Source organism: Bactrocera neohumeralis, chromosome 4 (genome assembly GCF_024586455.1).
Source record: "Bactrocera neohumeralis isolate Rockhampton chromosome 4, APGP_CSIRO_Bneo_wtdbg2-racon-allhic-juicebox.fasta_v2, whole genome shotgun sequence".
Taxonomy (NCBI): domain Eukaryota; kingdom Metazoa; phylum Arthropoda; class Insecta; order Diptera; family Tephritidae; genus Bactrocera; species Bactrocera neohumeralis.
Window position 1 is genome coordinate 83,910,835 of NC_065921.1, and position 9,712 is coordinate 83,920,546.

Sequence of the window (9,712 nt, forward strand, 5' to 3'; positions counted from 1 at the left end):
GTCCGATCTGAACAATTTTCCTGGAGATTGTAGCGTTGCCTTAGAAAATAATCTTTGTCGAGTTTCATGCAGATATCTTGTCAAATAAAAATGTTTTCCATACAAGAACTTGATTTTGAACGATCACTTTGTATGGCAGCTATATGCTATAGTAGTCCGATCTGAACATTTTTCCTGGAGATTGTAGCGTTGCCTTAGAAAATAATCTTTGTCGAGTTTCATGCAGATATCTTGTCAAATAAAAATGTTTTCCATACAAGAACATGATTTTGAACGATCTCTTTGTATAGCAGCTATATGCTATAGTGATCCGATACAGGTGATTCCAACAAATGAGCAGCTTCTTGTGAGAAAAAGGATATGTGCAAAATTTCAAATCGATATCTCGCAAATTTTAGTTTTTCCGACGTCTCCTTCTGGGTGTTGCAAGCCTCGTGGCACACTTAATAGCGCATATTCAGTGTATAAAAATGAGATCGATTTATAATCGTATATTACAAACGGAAGCGAGTTGACTGTCAATATAGTTTATAATTCTGTCTGAGTTGAAAATTACACCTTTCTCAATATGAAGACACATCTGTCTAGCGTAAGCGCCACATTTTCATGCAATCCATAAAAGGTATTGATAATAAATAGTGTTGAAAGGAGCACAGAGAATTTAAATTATCAATGAATATGCGATTGTTTACCGCCAACGACTTTATATTTACATATACTTGTACATACACGCACACATACATATGCAAATTACTACAAAAATGCATAGCTGGCTTCCGTTGCTGACAGCGTCACATTCAAATGCGATCATTAAATTATCTTTTATGACTTTTGATAGCCACCTAATATTATTGGACATAAAATAGAAAAATACTATTTTGCAAATATTCTTATGGCACATCTCGCCATTGAAGCCTCAACAGCGGAAGGAAGTGATCAAAGTTTACGATTTTCTGAACATATACATATGTATATGTGCTTCCTGCGAACTGAGTCATGGGCTTTGGTGTGCAGAATTACGTAAACACACACACATATGTGCATGTGTATATACTTATTTATGTACATATGTCTATAATATATAGATAGATAGCTATAGTGAAGAGCTGTCTCGCATGTTGAAAACAACCATATTGAACGCGCGAGCTTATCAGTGTCAATTTGTCGCGAAAATATATGCCACTTGGATATTGGCACGAATTACGGAATAATATGACACGAAACAAAATTGACAGCTGCAATGCTGAAAAATACTTTGTATTGAGGATAAGCAAGCTTTAAGTAGTTGCATTAATTAACTTTTTATGGGTGGTGAGGTTAGTAGTGCGCAATTTGTATGGGGTGTGTAAGGTTTGAAGATATATGTACATAGTACGTAGAAACAAACGCGACAAAAAAAAAAAATCAATAGAATAAAAAAAGTTAAAAACTTAAATGAAAATATAAATTGAAAAAAATATAATTCTTAAAAATATCTAATATATTTGTATTAATAAACAAAAAAATATAAAACATTTAAAAATATGCGACTATATAAAAAAGTTAACCAAAAATTAAATAAAAATATAAAAAATAAAATGAAAATAAGAACTAAAAAAAAATAAAAATTATGGTTATTAAAAAAAAAATAAATGAAAAATAAACAAAAATTAAAAAAATATTCGACTACATACATACATATGTATGTATGTATAAAAAAATATAAAATAATACAAAAATTAAAAAAAAAATAAATAAAAATATAAAAAATAAAATGAAAATAGACACTAAAAAAATATGATTATTAAAAAACAATTAATGAAAAATAATGTTTTTTTAAATAAACAAAATATTAAAAAATAGACAAAAAATATAAAATAAATGTAAAAATTTTAAAATATACGACAATAGAAAGAAACAGCGAAAAATAAAAATAAAAATTAATATAAAAAATATAAAAATTATAATTATTAAAATAAATTAAATATGAAAAAAGAACAAATAACTTTTATAAATAAAAAAACTAAAAAATCAACAAAATATTGTATGTACATATGTATGTATATAAAAATAATTTGAAAAAAATTTAAAAAATTTTAAAATTAATTAAAAAAAATATTTTAATATATAATATTAAATCAGTTAAATCAAAAAATCTAAAAAAATCACTTTTCTTTACAACGCAAGTGCGCTACTTTTAAAATATTGCAGAAAAACATCGTTGCACAAAATATAAAAAAAATACAGAATATATAGAAAAAATACAAAAGCAAAAAGAAAAAAAAAAAAAAAAAAAAAAAAGAAAAAAAAAAAAAAAAAAAAAAAAAAAAAAAAAAAAAAAAAAAAAAAAAAAAAGAAAAAAAAGAAAAAATCAAAATAAAAATTAAAATAAAGATTATAATTATTTTAAAAACATAAAAATTAAAATCTAAAAAATTAAAATTTAAAAAAATATAAATATTAAAAAATTAATTATAAAAATAAAATTATTTTTATAAATAAATATTAAAAAACAAATAAAAAAACAAATTTAAAAATTTAAAAGTATTAAATTATAAAAACAATTAAAAACAAACATATTTTAATCTATATTATAAAATAAAATACTGAAACAAAGGGAAAAAATAATAAAATAAAAATGTAAAAAAATAAAATGAAAATTATAATGAAAAAAACTATAAAAATTGAAAATAAAAAGTATAATTATTGAAAAAAATTATTAAAATTTAAATTATCTTAATAAAAAAAATTAAAAAATAAAAAGATGTATAAAAAATTAAAATAAAGAACTTTAAAAACAAACATATTTTAGTATATAATATACATATGTATGTATATTTTACTCAAAATATTTTTTTTCATCAATATTAATAGCAATTGAACCCCATGTATTTAAACTTTTTCTACTTGTTACCTAAAACAAAAAACTCTGCAAAATTACTAGCGTTCACAACGCAAGTGCGAAACTTTTTAATATTATGAACAATGATCAAACAACAAAAACAGAAACAAAAATTTATCAACGAAACTGCGCGCAGCGGAAAAGCTTTTTTAGAATGGTAAAGGTAAACGTAAACAGTCGTTTGATTATCGTCATCGATTTGCGTTGCTGTAGCGTCCCTGAACCACATCCGCCCATCACTCGCGCATAAATATATACATACATACATACAAACAAAGCATATGTTTGTATATTGAAAATGTACGCACACCGACGATCAATCAGCAGCTCACGCGCAGTAGCAATTACTTAAATGAGTGAGTGACGTTTGGCATTTGACGTTTGGAGCGGACGAATTGCGCAGAGGAACGGAATATTTTATGAGCAGAGCTAAATGTTCCAAGAGACCCTGGGGCACTTGAAGTGAGTTTGTTTTCTACAAAATTTTAATTTTATTAAATTAGAAAATATGTTTTGGGTTTTTTTGGATATGACGAAGTCGTATATCTCGTACAGCTCATCGTACCAGCGACTGCGGTATTTGCCGTTGCTAATGCGCAGAGGACCATACATCTTCCGCAGCACCTTTCTCTTGAAAAGTCGTAACGTCGACTCATCAGTTGTTGTTATCGTCCAAGCCTCTGCACCACATAGCAGGACGGGATGACGACTGACTTGTAGAGTTTTGTCTTTTTACGTCAAGAGAGGACTTTACTTCTCAATTGCCTACTCAGTCTGAAATAGCACCTGTTGGCAAGAGTTATTGTGCGTTGGATTTCGACGCTGATGTGTTGTTGGTGTTAATGCTGGTTCCAAGATAGAAGAAGTTATATACGACTTCGAATTTATGACTGTTAACAGTGACGAGTGAGCCAAGTCTCGAATGCAACGACTCCTTGTTTGATGACAGGATATATTTCGTCTTATCCTCATTCACTACCAAACCGATTTGCTTCGCTTCTTTGTCCTACCTGAGCAAATCAGAACTAACAACGCAGTTGTTATGGCCACTGATATCGATGTCATCGGCGTACGCCAGTAGCTCTACAGCTAGAATGATTTTCTTGCGCAGTAGATTGAAGAAGTCACATGGTAGGGAGTTGCCTTGTCTGAAACCTTGTTTGGCATCGAACGTCACTGAGAGGTCCTTCCCGATCCTGACAGAGCTTTTGGTATTTGAGATACCAAATGCAGGCATAGTAGCAAAGAGGCAACTCCTTTTTCGGGTTGATTTTTCAGGCCTGAAGCCACACTGATAAGGTCCAATCAGTTTGTTGACATCTGACCAATCAGCTTATTATCCGAAACTGCCTGAAGACTGATAAACCTAATTTTTAAGGTTAGCTAGAATTCTTCTTAGAGGTTTTGATCTCTCTAATCAATGGTGAATTTATTAGTTGCGTTGAGAAAGCAATTGAAAATGCTTCCTGTTTATAGTATTGCTATAAATATCCAATTTATTTGGTTTCCAATGCCTTCAATTAAATTTTGACGCCTCGCTCAACTACTATCGTTGAGAGCATTGGCAGCGCCGAATGCATTTGAAAGCAATTAGTGGCAATTTTCTGGGCATTTATTATTGAATTAATTCAATTAACGATTCATTAAGAATTCTTTTGGCGGGAAATTATTAATAAACATAGAAATTAAATATGCTTTAAATGCGGACATAGTACATACATAAGATCTAATGAATATATACATATATGTACATATATACATACATACATACATATATCTGTGGCATTTAGAGTACTCTGATCCACTCAATTGAGACTCGACGCAATATTTTGTTTTCGCCAATACCTTAGAATTCGAAGCTTGGAATTACGTTGAAATATATGTACATATGTATGCATCTAGTTAGATAATATTCAAAAATTTCGACAATATATTGAAAATTAATGCTTTATTTGGTTGCTCAATAGAAAACTTATATAACTCTTACTTTTTTAGGCGCTTATTGCTAACATTCGACTCATAGCAATCGTCGGAAATGAGAAATCGCACAAAAATTTGCAAAAAAAAAAAAGTGGCAAAGCTATTTGTCAATGCAAATTAAGTTGAAGACGGACAACATAAAAACAAAAAAGTGCTTTGAACACCAAAGGAAATCGAAGCGAATTCTTAGAAAGTTTGCACTAAGCAAAAGCCGAAGTTGAGCCGGTCAATCGACAAGCCACGGCGTTCGTTGACATCTGGCTTAAAAACATTAATTTACATGGAATCAGACACATACATATATACAAACATACATATAAACAAACAATCATAGCATATATGTACTTATGTAAATGTGTTTATTTGGCGATTACTATCGCGCAATGGCCAATATCCGTTCGAGAGCTGAAGTCGGATACTCTAAATGAACATCCAAGAAAAAAATATAAATAAAATATTATAAAACAAAAGGAGAAGATTTTACATATCTACATATGTATGTAGTCTCATGTAGTGTATGTTTTCGTACACAAATCTACCTATACACACATGTACATAGTATGTATGTATGTGTGTAGAATTATAAATATATTCAACTTGCATGTTAATCAGCGCACAGCAACAAAAATACTTGTGTTAGCGGTAGAAAATCACTTTATATGTACAAGGTATGCAGAGATGTATGTATCTAAGTTCTTATGTATGTATGTATGGGTACGTAAATAAATAAATCGTGATAAAATGTTGCGGCCCAAAGTCAGCATGTTAAAAGTTATAAAAGAACAGAAGAAATATAAATTGTATATTTTGCGAAGAGCGAATCTGCAAGACATCCCATAAATATTAAGATGAATTGTTGTTTTTTGTAAGCAAATTATTTTGAAGAGTTTATTGAATCTGTATTAAGTCAATTGTTGTTGCGGATTCTTGATAAATGCCAGCACTCACAGCAGTTCGTATAATTTTTTCAATTTTTATTATTTAATACAAGGAAATTTTTGAAAATGTTAAATCTTGGTGTAAGAGAGTGAGAGAAACGTTGGTGTTACGATAATTCAATTAATAAATAATAGAAAATAAAATTAAAATTAAAAAAAAAATATTAATAGAATTAATGATTCTATTAATATATACTATTAATAAAAAACAATAGCAGTTCTATAACAATTGTATAATGATATAAAAATTTTAAGGTTAAGTAGCTTTTTACACACACTAATCTATTTCAGGCGCTCTTGTGGTCGATGTTAGTCACAAATTTCTAAATGAACATCCAGATAATATAAATAAAATATTTTCTGGTAAACAAAAGAGAAGGTTATGTACTGTTATTTTTTACACACTGCCAAAAAACAAGAAAAAATGTTAACTTCGGCTACAAAGAAGCTATAATATCTTTTACAAGCGCATTTCTTATAGCATTAAAGGACATAGAAAGTTATATTTCTAGCAGCTACATACACACATATGTATTATGAATAGGATTTACAAAATATATTCTGGATTTTTGGAAAAACATGTGTAATCATTCAGATAACTTGTAAAACAAAAAAGTTTTCCATACAAGAATTTTAATTTGATCTGTCAGTTTGTATGGCAGCTAAATGCTATAGTTATCCGATTGGAACAATTTATTTGGAGTTGGTATTACAAGGTATGCAGATAACTTGTAAACAAAAAATATTTCCATTCTAGAAGTTTTATTGATCAGTTTGTATGGCAGCAATATGCTATAGTGGTCCGATTTGAAAAATTTGTACGGAGGAGATTGTAGCGTTGCCTTAGAGAATAAACTGTGCCAAATTTCATGCAGATAACTTGTAAAACAAAAAAGTTTTCCATACAAAAACTTTAATTTGAAATATAAATTGTATATTTTGCGAAGAGCGAATCTGCAAGACATCCCATAAATATTAAGATGAATTGTTGTTTTTTGTAAGCAAATTATTTTGAAGACTTTATTGAATCTGTATTAAGTCAATTGTTGTTGCGGATTCTTGATAAATGCCAGCACGCACAGCAGTTCGTATAATTTTTTCAATTTTTATTATTTAATACAAGGAAATCTTTTAAAAAGTTTAATCTTGGTGGGAGAGAGTGAGAGAAACGTTGGTATTACAATAATTCAATTAATAAATAATACAAAATAAAATACGTAAAAAAAATATTAATAGAATTAATGATTCTATTAATATATACTATTAATAAAAAACAATAGCAGTTCTATAACAATTTTATAATGATATAAAAATTTTGAGGTTAAGTAGCTTTTTACACACACTAATCTATTTCAGGCGCTCTTGTGGATTTATCACAGTTAGTCACAAATTTCTACTCTAACTATCTTTCAGATATCTAGTATACGGACTCAAATTATGTTTCTGGTAAACTAAAGTTAGGTTATGTACTGTTATTTTTTACACACTGCCAAAAAACAAGAAAAAATGTTAACAATCAAATTGTATGGGAGCTATGTGTTATGGTGAACCGATTTGCACAAAATGTTCGTAGATTGTAGAACTATCGTGGTGAAACAACTATGCCAAATTTTGTGTAAATAACTTGTTAAATAAAAAAAGTTTTCCATACAAGAACTTTAATTTGATCAATCGGTTTTATGGCAGCTATATGCTATAGTGTTCCGATTTGAATCATTTATTTGGAGATAACAGCGTTACATGAGAACATAAGCTGTGCCAAATTTCGGACAGACAACTTGTTAAATAAAAAAGTTTTCCATACAAGAATTTTAATTTGATCGGCCAGTTTGTATGACAGCTATATGCTATAGTGGTCCGATTTGAAAAAAAATATTCAGAGATAATAGCGTTACATTAGAACATAAGCTGTGCCAAATTTCGGACAGACAACTTGTTAAATAAAAAAGTTTTCCATACAAAAACTTTAATTTGAACGGTCAGTTCATATGGTAGCTATATGCTATAGTGGTCCGATATCGGCGATTCCAGCAAATGAGCAGCATCTTAGCGATAGAAAAACATGTGCTTAATTTCAGTTAGATAACTCAAAAATTAATGAACTAATTCGCGTATATACAGAGTACCAACAGGCGGAGGTGGCTAAATCGACTCAGCTTGACATGCTCTTGATGCTTTGATTTTATAATTTAATAAAAGTTCCACTTCAGATTACTTTTTGTAATCTAATATTAAGAATAATTTGTGTACCTTTATTATAAACAAATATTTAAAAACTTTAACTGAGCTTGGAGCTGAGCACACGAAATAATGATGGAGCACAATATTAAAGCAGAAAGAACGCAAAGATAGCAAAATACAAATATAAATATGTACAAATGAAGATGCAAATAAGTTATACTCATTTTATGATATGTGTATGTATATAAGTATGTGTAGTTGTATATACATGTTTTTGTTATATTTATACAGTGCAATAACGCACAGAGAGCCAGCAGACTGAGCAATAACAAATGATCTGAGCAAAAGTAATGTTGTTTACGGCTGCTGGGCGAGCTGTTTTTGCTGCTCTTGTAATTATAGGAAGGTAATGTATTTGTCGGAATGTAAGTAAATACACGTACAACAAATAAAATGTGAGTGCAAAATCAAGGTAAACAAATTTATGGCTTAGTAAATTACTTTAAAAATTTAGTAAGCACTGTATTTTTGTTCAAAATTCACAGAAATATTAGTAACTATTGCCATTTTATATATCGCACAACACATACATATGAATACACACATGTAAATATATGTATATATGTACATATGTATGTATGTACTTACATGCAAATTTGTATTTATCTTTCTAATGGTTTGCTGTTTATATACACCTTCGAAGTAACCACATTCCAACGAATAATTGTAATTCTATTTGCACAAGCATTAAATATCTTTCATAACTTACTTACACTTGCAATTGGTCAGCGGTCAGTGTTGGTGTTTTCCAAATATCTGTTGCCTGCTAAGCCTGCTTTACCACAAGAATCCGCACAATCGGCAGCGACGCCAAATTCCTTCACAATTCACTTACACAAAGCAAAGCGAAAAATTAATAACTCAACACACAAGTCGCAATAATTTTTCATATACACGATTTTTTTAAATTTTCACAAGCACTTAGCCCAATCCTTTCTTTTTTTGCCAATTTCTTGCACATTAATATCACATTTTTTAATAATTCGCTGCCATTATTTGCCACTGGACGCCATAACAAGCGAACGAGTGTGTCGGTACCTGCTTCCTATAAGTATGTACTGGCTAATAGCGCTGTGTTGCGCGTACAACAAATTAGTTTGGCTTGTTATTGTTATTATTGGTAAACACTTGTACAACTTTGATTTAGTAACATTTACTCTACACAACGCAAGTATTTTAACCAATTAGTAATTTTTTTTTTGTGTTAGTCTTACGCCGTTTAAATATTATGTCTCAATACAAATTGCTTTACAACAAAAAGAAATGTCCTCACAAGCAATGCACTACTAGAATTTAGTGGTGTGTTATTATCGCGTTACTTCAATCAACTGACAGGAAAAGTCAAAAACATACGGCAGGTTGCTCGTTAAACATCTGTCAGTGATGGTATGCCGACGAGTACGAGTACATTTAGTGGTTGATCTGTTTAGTAGCGACCAAAATTTGAAACGCACAACATTGTGAATTTAACAAATTACGTTGAGTTGTAACTGCAATCGTTACTTTTCAGTTTTTGTACGCTACTATAATTTCGGTAGCAGAAACACGTTAACTTTTTTATTTATATCTAGTTTTATTTATATTATACGAAAGCAGTTATCACCGCTTGCACAACAACAGCGAGTACTAGTATTGGTTAGCATTTCAGTAATGTTACTCGTTAGCTCTTCAT

The 9,712-nt window shown here is 29.7% G+C and overlaps 1 protein-coding gene across 2 annotated transcripts in view; it reads right to left on the minus strand.

The window, feature by feature from the left end:
• Positions 1-9,609, minus strand: part of LOC126755291 (SHC-transforming protein 1) — a 28,514-nt gene extending 18,905 nt beyond the window's left edge. Inside the window, exon 1 of one of the 2 annotated variants that reach the window (XM_050467753.1) lies at positions 8,754-9,609. The gene's annotated coding sequence lies outside the window, so the exon portion shown is untranslated. Of the gene's footprint in view, positions 1-8,749 lie in introns of both variants that reach the window. The other variant, XM_050467754.1, reaches the window with a different exon arrangement.
• Positions 9,610-9,712: the final 103 nt, after the last annotated feature.